The 10,080-nt window shown below is 41.5% G+C and overlaps 1 protein-coding gene and 1 long non-coding RNA gene across 6 annotated transcripts in view; one reads left to right on the top strand and one right to left on the bottom strand.

Annotated features, from left to right (window-relative positions):
- Positions 1-10,080, top strand: part of pde4ba (phosphodiesterase 4B, cAMP-specific a) — a 199,516-nt gene that overhangs the window by 94,305 nt on the left and 95,131 nt on the right. The gene's annotated exons all lie outside the window — the stretch shown is intronic.
- On the bottom strand, positions 2,661-6,098 carry LOC147138070 (uncharacterized). The gene is made up of 2 exons (XR_015088857.1): positions 5,944-6,098; positions 2,661-3,096 (listed from the first exon to the last, which is right to left on the bottom strand). It is a non-coding gene; the product is annotated as an uncharacterized LOC147138070 (long non-coding RNA).

Genomic DNA, 10,080 nt, shown 5'->3' with positions numbered 1-10,080 from the left:
AACAACAAAGCAAAAATAATAAGTAAAGCTTAATGTGAGGTCTGCTGAGCTTGACTGCATTGTGTTCTCTAGTAACTTGCTTGCAGTTTGCTGTCTCACATTGTCAAGAAAAATATTTTCTTGTATTGTGTGAAAATATGCAGAATATCTATTTCTACGGCGCCACGGTGGTTGACTGGTTAGCATGTCAGAGGTCGTGGGTTCGCTCCCGGTTCCGGCCTCCCTGTGTGGAGTTTGCATGTTCTCCCCATGCCTGCGTGGGTTTTCTCCGGGTACTCCGGTTTCCTCCCACATTCCAAAAACATTCTTGGTAGGTTAATTGGACACTCTAAATTGATCTTAGATTGTTAGTGTGTGTGTTTGTTTGTCTCTGTGCGCCCTGCGATTGTCTGGCAATCAATTCGGGGTGTCCCCCGCCTACTGCCCGATGACAGCTGGGATAGGCTCTAGCACGCCTGCGACCCTTGTGAGGATAAGCGGTATAGATACTGGATGGATGGATGGATGGATCTATTTGTACATGTGCATTATATACAGATGCATTTGTTAATGCCCTTGAGCAACATGTCAGCCAGATCGGCGAGATCCACGTTGACTACAGAGTTGCAATTTGGCTGGGCTTCTGTTTACAAGTTGATTGAAACAATACTGCACAGATGCACTGACATATAGGACAGATAGGGGAGCAACATCAGACATAGCGATGAGGTGAATATATATTGTGAGGTTAAATATTAAACTGTATTAGTAGGCTATTTTCCCTGTAATAGAGTCACACAGAGGCACACAAACCCCTCCTCCTATCTCCATCACTCCTCATTCTCTTGACTGGACCAAGTGCCATCTGAGTGTGCACACATATCGTCGTGATGGGGTGAAGGTGAGTGGAATGACGGTCTCTGTGTGTGACAGTCGTGAAATGCCATGGGTGAAAATGGCTCTTGTTTTAATCCGTCAACGGAGACAGCTGTCAGTCGGTCACCATGGTAACAGCTTGAACCATGAAGTCGAGTGTTTGTGTGCAGGGGTGTGCGTGCATGTGTGTGTGGTTAGCAGAGTTGGGCAAGTTGCTTCCAAAATGTAATATATATTCCATATTATTATTATTATTATTATTATTACTTGCATTTGAAAGTAGTACATTTCCATACAATATTACCATTTGCATGTAGTAGTAAGTTATTTACTTTTACGTTACTTTTTAGTTCTCTGTTAATCGTAATTACTCTTAGAGTGGAGGAGAGCGCACAAAATTAACATGCAATGATATTGTATCTGCAAATAATGGTTGCCATGAATAACTGAATGCATTTAATGATATAGAATAATTAAACAACACAAACCTTTAACCGACATGACGCAGACTCTTTTTCTATTCTTCATTTATTTAACTCCTGAGTTATAATGTGCGAGCACACACAGACTGAACAAAAGTCATTTTAATAGCTTATACTATTTCAATAATAAAAATAAAACCGTACTTCAAGAATGAGGTCTAAGAACAACCAGACTGGACTTTTTGGAACCTGAGCAATTATTCTGCCCTGAAATAGTAGCAATAAAAGAGCATGAGAACAGCATAAATAATGACTTACAATGAATATTTCAGTCCCACAGAGACAGAGAGAGTATACCAATAGCCTACCTTAATATTTTCTTTAGGTGACACAAACTCAAAATAGTGACTGGATTTCCAGCTTCAAAATGCAAGCCTCTCATTTCCTCCATTGTTGTTTCTCATGGGGTCAAAACGTGACATCGTGCATGCGACGTCACTTTCCCCATACGGAAAGTTAAATTGTCCCAGAAAGACTGCAGTCCTCTTTTTTATGTCTTCTATAGTGCACAGTTGTTTGCTATGCGTCAAGGAATGGGGACTTCTCCTGTTTTTTATTAGCTGTTAATTATTAGTTTTGTTCCACTTACACGCATGCGGGAAAGATCACCGTGACTGAGAAATATGTGATTCGTATTCAAGTATTGTCAAATGTTATTCTATGCTGGGATAGTAACGCATTGCTGGACTCAGGAAATATAATATTATTACACAAATAGAATTAGTAATGCGTTTTCTGACCACCTAAACATAATATATTACTTTAACGTGTTACAAAAGTAACATGTTACCCCTAACACTGGTGGCTAGATAACAAGTGATGTGAGTTTTGAAAGCCTTCAAACTAATACGGAGAATCAGCATTTTCAAAAATCATCAACAACCTTTTCTTACCCCTTACAAAATTCTTGTAAAAGAAGAACCAGAGAAAATCTAATATGTACACTGTGATTAGAAATGTAAAAAATGGATGAATGGCTGTTGTATGATATGGTGATGCGATAAACACAAACAAATGTTTAATATATGCCATCTAAAGTCTTTTAATGAAAACTGTCCCCATCAGATATCGAATTTTAAGGTATCCCCGTCAATACGTTATCAGCCTTTTCTATCGTGCACATACTGTAATATATTCAGTTTTTCATTTTGTGCGGGAATGTCAGTGGAAATTAATTAATTCTTCCGCTCCTATAAAAAGACCTGTTTTTCTTTCGTTTCAGATGGCCAAGACTATTATGCTACGATCCACCTGGTCATTTTTTATAAATTGATACCTCAAAATTTGAAGAATGCTTTTAAAATTTTGGAATTCCACCAAAAGTTTCAGGAAAAATATTCTTTATTTTGCACAAGATTTCATCACACAACACATTTGTTTTTAAAGAGGGTTTTGATGTTTCAACATATTACCAGGGCAACTTTTATCCATTAGAAATCCAACCACTGTCTATAGAAGTTGAAGCAGGCATGCCCCACATACGGAATGACGGATTGAGGTGTTGTCCACTTCCCAATATGGCCAACTGGTGTCCGAGTGTGTTCATGAGGTGTTTGTGCGTGTAGAAGTGCCCCCTGCCGTGTTTAATGTTGACATAGGGCACCAGGCAAGCCCCATGGTGGCCGTACGCCATTCAGCCTGCAGGCAGCAATCACACGGCATTCAGTTCCCGGGTTCCTGCCAACTCTTGCCATCTGCCAGCATCTTTGCACTGCTTCTTGTAGGGAGTCCAGACGCATTGCAAAAACAACAGACCCCTCTGCAACACAAAAAGTCACACATAATGACACGTTCACACAGCCTTACAAACACACACACACATTCCTCACAGCGGCACCTCTCACACTCTTCTTGCTCATAACCATGCAGTGACTGTTTAGGCCGATGAGGACGCGGGTGGTAAATGCCAGTGACTCTCAGCACCCTTGATTGGAATGACGATGCTCAGTGATGACAAAGACAGCAATTATTCCGAGGTCAGCGAAAAAGGGTTGTGGTAGTGAAGATGATGATGCCAGCCTCAATTAGGTCATGGCATTATGGTGTTTTGCCACAGTTAAAAGGTGTCAAATCGAATTCTCCTCTCACGAAATTCACATTCATCTTGTGACTCAGTATAGCATATCATATGCCAAATGAGGGCAGATGCTAATCACCAACATAGTTCCTCTAAAAACTGAAGTGAAGCGAATTTAGTGAAGCATCTGATGTAATGAAACACAAAGACCTCCTCTCATCTGCTGTGAATCTCTGCGGCTCTCAGGGCACATCATTGAGACTGAGAAATCAATTCTGTTTCACCAGGGAGACACAACGCAACACACTTTTAATTACAGCCTTGTTTACTGATGTCATTTTTAGCACCTAAATATGTCCCAGATGGGCTCTCCGCTTCTCTGATAATGTCTGTCATTTTGTGTGTCGTCTTAAAGCACTTAAACAAGCAGACTCTGCATTTGGTCCAGGAGCAGATTAAATAGATTAATACAGTATCAACTTGCCTCCATCTTGTGTGCTTGATGAAGAAATATTTCTGCTCAAACATGGGGCACATATGCGACAGAATCTGCTAAGCAGTGAAGATGGCAAACATCAAGATGACAGTGATTGTGGTAGTCTGCTCTTAAAGCAATAGTAAGGAATACCAGTTGTTTTGATTCGTTTTTTCCTTGCTAGGCTGCCCCTGTGGTTTTCAAGTGACAATTGACAAGCTGATTGATCACTGACGGTTAACTTTTCCATGCATCAAGTAATATCTGTGTTTTACACAGCATGTAGCTTCTGAAGAGTAATGTTCAAAGGGGAATTAAACCCAAGATGTCAAAACGTTGTCATGTTTTAAATGTGCACATCTTCTTTATTTGATCATTTTCACTTACCGGCAGAGCTGGGCAGTCCGTCCCTGGGCCGGACCGGTCGGACCCTCCGGCCCGGTAAGATGCCCATTTTTGAGGCGGAGGGGTGGGGGGTGACAAATTTTTAAAAAATGGCTGGACTGAGCATGGCCGGAAGTGGGCTTTTAGTCGGGCCCACTAATTAGCCGTCACGCGTGTGACGTGCTCGCGAGGCGGCCAAATGTCGGAACGGCTCTGCTTACCGGTAAATATACAAAGTATTTATTATAAAAGATATGCTTAAACTATCACATCCACTCTCCTATACATGCAGCAATTTTTAGGTCTTTTCGGTCTCGTGAGAGTGTCAATTTGTGAAAATGTGACATGTCTCAGGCTTTCCTACCCGCTTTATTTACGTGCAGGGACCAACAAAACCGGACAGAATTGGTAAATATTCAGCTACGACAAGCTACACATTGTTCAGATCCACTTATCTTGTGGTGCAAACTGGAGGACTCAGAGAAAACCAACACAGGCTTGAGGAGAACATGCAAACTCCACAGAGTAATGCCAGAGCCCGAAATCGAACACACGCCCTCTTAACTGTGAGGCGGTTGTTCTAAGGAAAATTTTGAGTCTTCACTGAACCGAACATGCATGGTTTCGGGATGTAAGAGGAAGCTGGAGTACTACGGCCAGGCAATTCATTTTTAATTTAGTGATTATTGTATCGGCTGCACGGTGGTGGACTGGTTAGCACGTCCGCCTCACAGTTCAGAGGTCGTGGGTTCTATCCCGGCTCCGGCCTCCCTGTGTGGAGTTTGCATGTTCTCCCCGTGCATTGTGAACGTACCCTGAATGCACCGTGATGCTTGTGAGGATAAGCGGTATCTATACCGCGTCTCTTCACAAGGGTCGCGGGGCGTGCTGGAGTCTATCCCAGCTGTCTTCGGGCAGTAGGCGGGGGACACCCTGAATTGATTGCCAGCCAATTGCAGGGCACACAAAGACAAACATCTGCACTCACAACCACACCTAGGGGCAATTTAGAGAGTCCAATCAACTTTGTGACTTCAAATCTACCCTCCTTGAGCGGTGCTTTAAGATGTTTGAAGTGGATGTCAACCCAAACATATTTTTTTCCAGAATATGTTCTATGCAGGCCTACTAGTCTAAAGCATTCTAATTAATATTGCGTTTGTGGAATATGAGAAATCCACCAGTTTTTAGCTACCTCAGGGGGCGGCCATTTTGTCACTTCTGTTGACTGAAGGTGACATTGAAGTTGCTCACCTGTTTTCTGGAGCTGAACCATGATTGGTCGTTATCTGAGCCCTGAGCAACTTCAATGTCATCTTCAGTCGACAGAAGTGACAAAATGGTCGCCCCCTGAGATGGCTAAAAGTGGGTGCATTTTTCTGCTTAACTTATACTCCACAATATTAATAAAAATGCCGTATTTCCACCAGTGGGCCTGCATAGAACATATTCTGATGATCTTGGGTTGACTTCCTCTTTGCAATTCCACCTGGCAGTTTTACCTGAACGAATGGTGCACCAAAGTAAATTTGATGCTGTACTTGAACCATTTGGAGTATCGGCATAGTTTTTGGTCTCTTTTTGAAGATAACACTTTGAATTTTTCTCCTCAACTGTCAGAATCCTTTTAAGTGCTACTGGCACTGAATTATGGAAGTTTGAATACATAGAAGTCAAAAGATGGCCGACCCACGCAAATCCATGATTTTGAATTTCATTGAATTACTCACCCGGACTCAAAGTTCCTTTTTTGTCTTCTTGTATTGAAGGTTTTGTAATCCAACAAAGTGAGCAATTCAGTACAGCAGGTGGATAACATGTATTTAGAATATGAGCACCGTTAAAAAGCTGTTTGCTTCCGTGACTACCAGCAAAGACACTGTCTACTATGCTACTACTACTGCAAATGCAGTAAATCTTTATGATGACAGAAATCGAGATACTACTTTATGATGAAACAATTGATGACAGAAAAGAGATAACACTTCAAAGCATAGGCTCTCACAATAGTGCTTATCTTTTCTGCAGTTTTGTGTGTGTGCGTGTACGTGTGCGTGATTGTTTTGATCATTAACCAGGGGCTATGTTATCGCTGTGACTTCATATCACCCAGTGAATGGAACACTTGCACAGTCACAGTTGCTCTTTGTGAAATGCATTGTGCTGCATTATGGCAAAAAAAAGCCTGAGGAGTAAAATGTACCCACTGCATTGTAGCCTTTTGGAAACAGTAAAAGCATATCAATTCTAACTCATTACGCTGTGAAACTTTTACTGCTGCATTGGTGGTACTCTGCCAGAACGCAATTGTATTCCGCCAGGGCCTTCAAGGCCTTCTCTGGATGTCCAACCACCCAATCAGAAGCACAGACCTACATTTACAACTTCAATGAAGTGGAAATAATTTATTTCCAACAGTCTTTTGTCTTCATTTCATGTGTTCTTCACCACATGGATTCTAGTCATTTGTGGGTTAATTTGTTTATTTTTTTGTCCAATCAGATTTCAGCGTCGATGTGTTGTACATATTATTTCTTCCAGCGTCTTCAGAACCTCGAGTGCAGATGTCGACCACACACACACGCACACCCCCCCACACACACACACGCACCCCCCCCCCCCCCCCACACACACACACCCACACACCCCACACACACACACCATTGAAATCTCTGGTTCTTCTTTTAGCCAATCAAATTATAGATTCACCTCCGTAAAGACGGCGGCACGGTGGTCAACTGGTTAGCACGTCCGCCTCACAGTTCAGAGGTCGTGGGTTCGATCCCGGCTCCGGCCTCTCTGTGTGGAGTTTGCATGTTCTCCCCGTGCCTGCGTGGGTTTTCTCCGGGTACTCCGGTTTCCTCCCACATTCCAAAAACATGCATGGTAAGTTGATTGGACTATCTAAATTGCCCCTAGGTGTGATTGTGAGTGTGGATGTTTGTCTTTGTGTGCCCTGCGATTGGCTGGCAACCAATTCAGGGTGTCCCCCGCCTACTGCCCAAAGACAGCTGGGATAGGCTCCAGCACGCCCCGCGACCCTTGTGAGGAGAAGCGGTACAGATAATGGATGGATGGATGGATGGACCTCCGTAAAGCCGTCCTGTGTTGAGTGAGTTTCTCCGTCCTCTCATTAGTTCAGGTCAGGGCCGTTGCTACCCCTTTAGAAAGCCCTAAGTTGAAAAGTCAGGTGGTTCCCTCCACCCAACCCAATATAACAAATTTTCATGGCCTGAAAATGTTTGTGTGCGTGTGCGGCTGACACGTAAGTGGTTACATACACTCACTAGTTACCTGTTAAAAATGTAGTGAGTAATATAATTCAAGTACATTAATACTAAACTAATACAACACGACTATATTTAATTGTGTTTGGATTACTCCAATACCAGATATTTTGAAAAAAATCAATAAAACAAACAAAACAACTTAGTACGATGTTTATTTTTATATATTTCTTTGGTCTTTTCTGTCTTATAGCTGTTTAATATGCATGGTTTTCGAATGCTCAAGGAAGCCTAAGTTTTTCAAGCCTTTCTACATGACCAGTTTGTTCAATTGTGAAAGGTAGAAAAGGGAAGTTCGATTCACCCCCTGTCTCATACAAACATGCACCGACGCACGTTCTGTGACTGATACATGACAGTAACCGCAACAAAATGTTTGCATTTTTTTTTAATCCTGGTGAAACTATTTTTAAGGTTGCGACTGTCTGAAAATTCATGCCCTTTTATGGCTCTTCTGACCCGTTGCACGGCTCATGCCCCTGCCTCTTTCATTTGCCCACTCAGTAAAGTCGAACGCTTACAACCTTTTTGATTCCTAAATAACTTTCATCACAACCCGTTGTTTTGACTGGGTGAGACAACATTTTACTGCTAAAATAACACAGAGATGCTTTCACACACAAGCACATGAATAAGAAAACTGACAAAAGGGCACTTTGGGCATCAAGGGGAAGGGGTTTAGCTACTATTGCACCCACAAATACAAATACAAATTGCACCCACAAAAGTTGTACTCTGGTTGTCACTGTCATACCCTCATTATTTTCCCAAAATGTAAAAAAGGCTTCAGATGGAGCACAGAATGTTTTTCACCTTAGCTGTGGGGCATTTGAATGCAGACATATTATCATGCGACTGTATCAGTCTAGTCTTGTTAGGCAGCAGCTGCTGCGGCCGCTGTGACTGATCATTTATCAGTGCCTGTGCTGTGAAGTGAATGTTGGCAGGACCAGAGGTGGCTCGACTCTGCGGCTGCTCTGCAGTGAGTGACTCAGCTGGATGACGACCGACTCCTCCCTCTGTTTGTTTTGTTTTGTTTTTCACCTCTTTTTAATATGCTTATTTTAGACCCTTATTCAGTCTGGGGTCTCTTTTTAAAGCCTTTTCCCCCGTTCCCGTTATGGGGTTCCTCTCAATTCCTCTTACTTTTTCATTTTGCTTTATCACTACCTTTCTTTTCTTTTCATCCATCCACTGTCACCTCTCTGTGCTGTGCTAGCATAGCTCAAGGCTGATGCAGGCGGTGTTTTGTCACTAATCTATAGGGATTCTATTGCACAGCAAGTTTAAATTAGTAAATGACTAAATCATTCTTGTAATGCTTACATACAGTAAATCCACTACACCTCTGAGCTCATTGAGCTAAATTTCTCTTTCACAGCAGACATTCTTTTGTCAGGGACACGTGAGCAACCCTGTTTAAAGGTAATAGTGCAGGCAGGGTGCAACATGTATTCATAGGAGAATATGACCGTGCTATTTATGTCTGCGAAAGAACAACAACAAGGTAATTCCTGGGAGCTAAAGATCCAATTTCTCCTTTTTTAAGATATAGACCATCAGGAATAACTGCTCATCCCTGTTGCATTGATTAAATATGTCCATTAGCCCATTTCAATATTATAGGTGCATGAGGTTTTTTCTTGCTTATGTGTATGTTGCATGGCCAACATATTGGCCATTTGTGTGAAATGAAATTTCCCCTCAAGTGACTTCTCAATTGATCCGTTTCCTCCTTGCTCATAATAGGCCATATTTACAAGAAAATAAAAATACTGTAGTTTTAGCATCATCATTAAATTCCAGTCATAAAGGTGAAATATATCAATATAGCTCTAGTGGTTTAAAATTTCTCCAGTGCCACTCTTGCAAAATTGTTTCTATAGTTTTTTTTATCATCTTCACATGCAACCTCTATGCTAAATACCGATGTAAAGGGAGCTCTTGTATATTTTAAAACAAAATAATATTTGAATTAGTTATCTGTGATTGTATTATTATTTTAATTACTGCCTCATATGTTTTATGTACAACACTTTGTTACAGCTGTGGTTGTTGTGAAAGTGCCATATAAATAAAGATGAGTTGAGTTCAGAATAATAAAAACAACAGGGGAAAAAAATGGATGATAAGGTGCCATGTCAGTAGAAATGACTGAGTGATCTTGTCCTTGTCCGTCAGTCATAGTTTGTCAAACTTTTCCTTTTGTTTTATTTTATTTTTTTCTTATTCTTCTTTTTCTCCTTCGCAGTATTATTATTATTGTCATCACTATTATTAACAATACAAGTTTGAATATCTGAACTAATGTTGATTGGGCTTTGGAGTTTCTTTTAACCTTTATTTCTCACGTATCTGTACCTGAATAAATTTGTCCTCCAGAGAGGGGGGTGGTGAGTGACAAGCTGATGTCATGAAGAGAGGTGACCAGAATGAGGGTGAAGAACGAGAGAAAGAGGGTAGAGAGGCAGGCGGTGTGCTGATACAAGAATGACGTAGATTCCTTGTGGTGTTCTCACATGCAATGCTGATATCAAATGCATTGTAAGCCTCGCTTTGAATCCATCTGAGGCCTTTTGT

This window comes from Filicampus tigris, chromosome 12, assembly GCF_054856515.1.
Source record: "Filicampus tigris isolate MCC_2025a chromosome 12, RoL_Ftig_1.0, whole genome shotgun sequence".
Taxonomy (NCBI): Eukaryota; Metazoa; Chordata; class Actinopteri; order Syngnathiformes; family Syngnathidae; genus Filicampus; species Filicampus tigris.
This window is presented reverse-complemented; position numbering and strand designations above follow the sequence as displayed.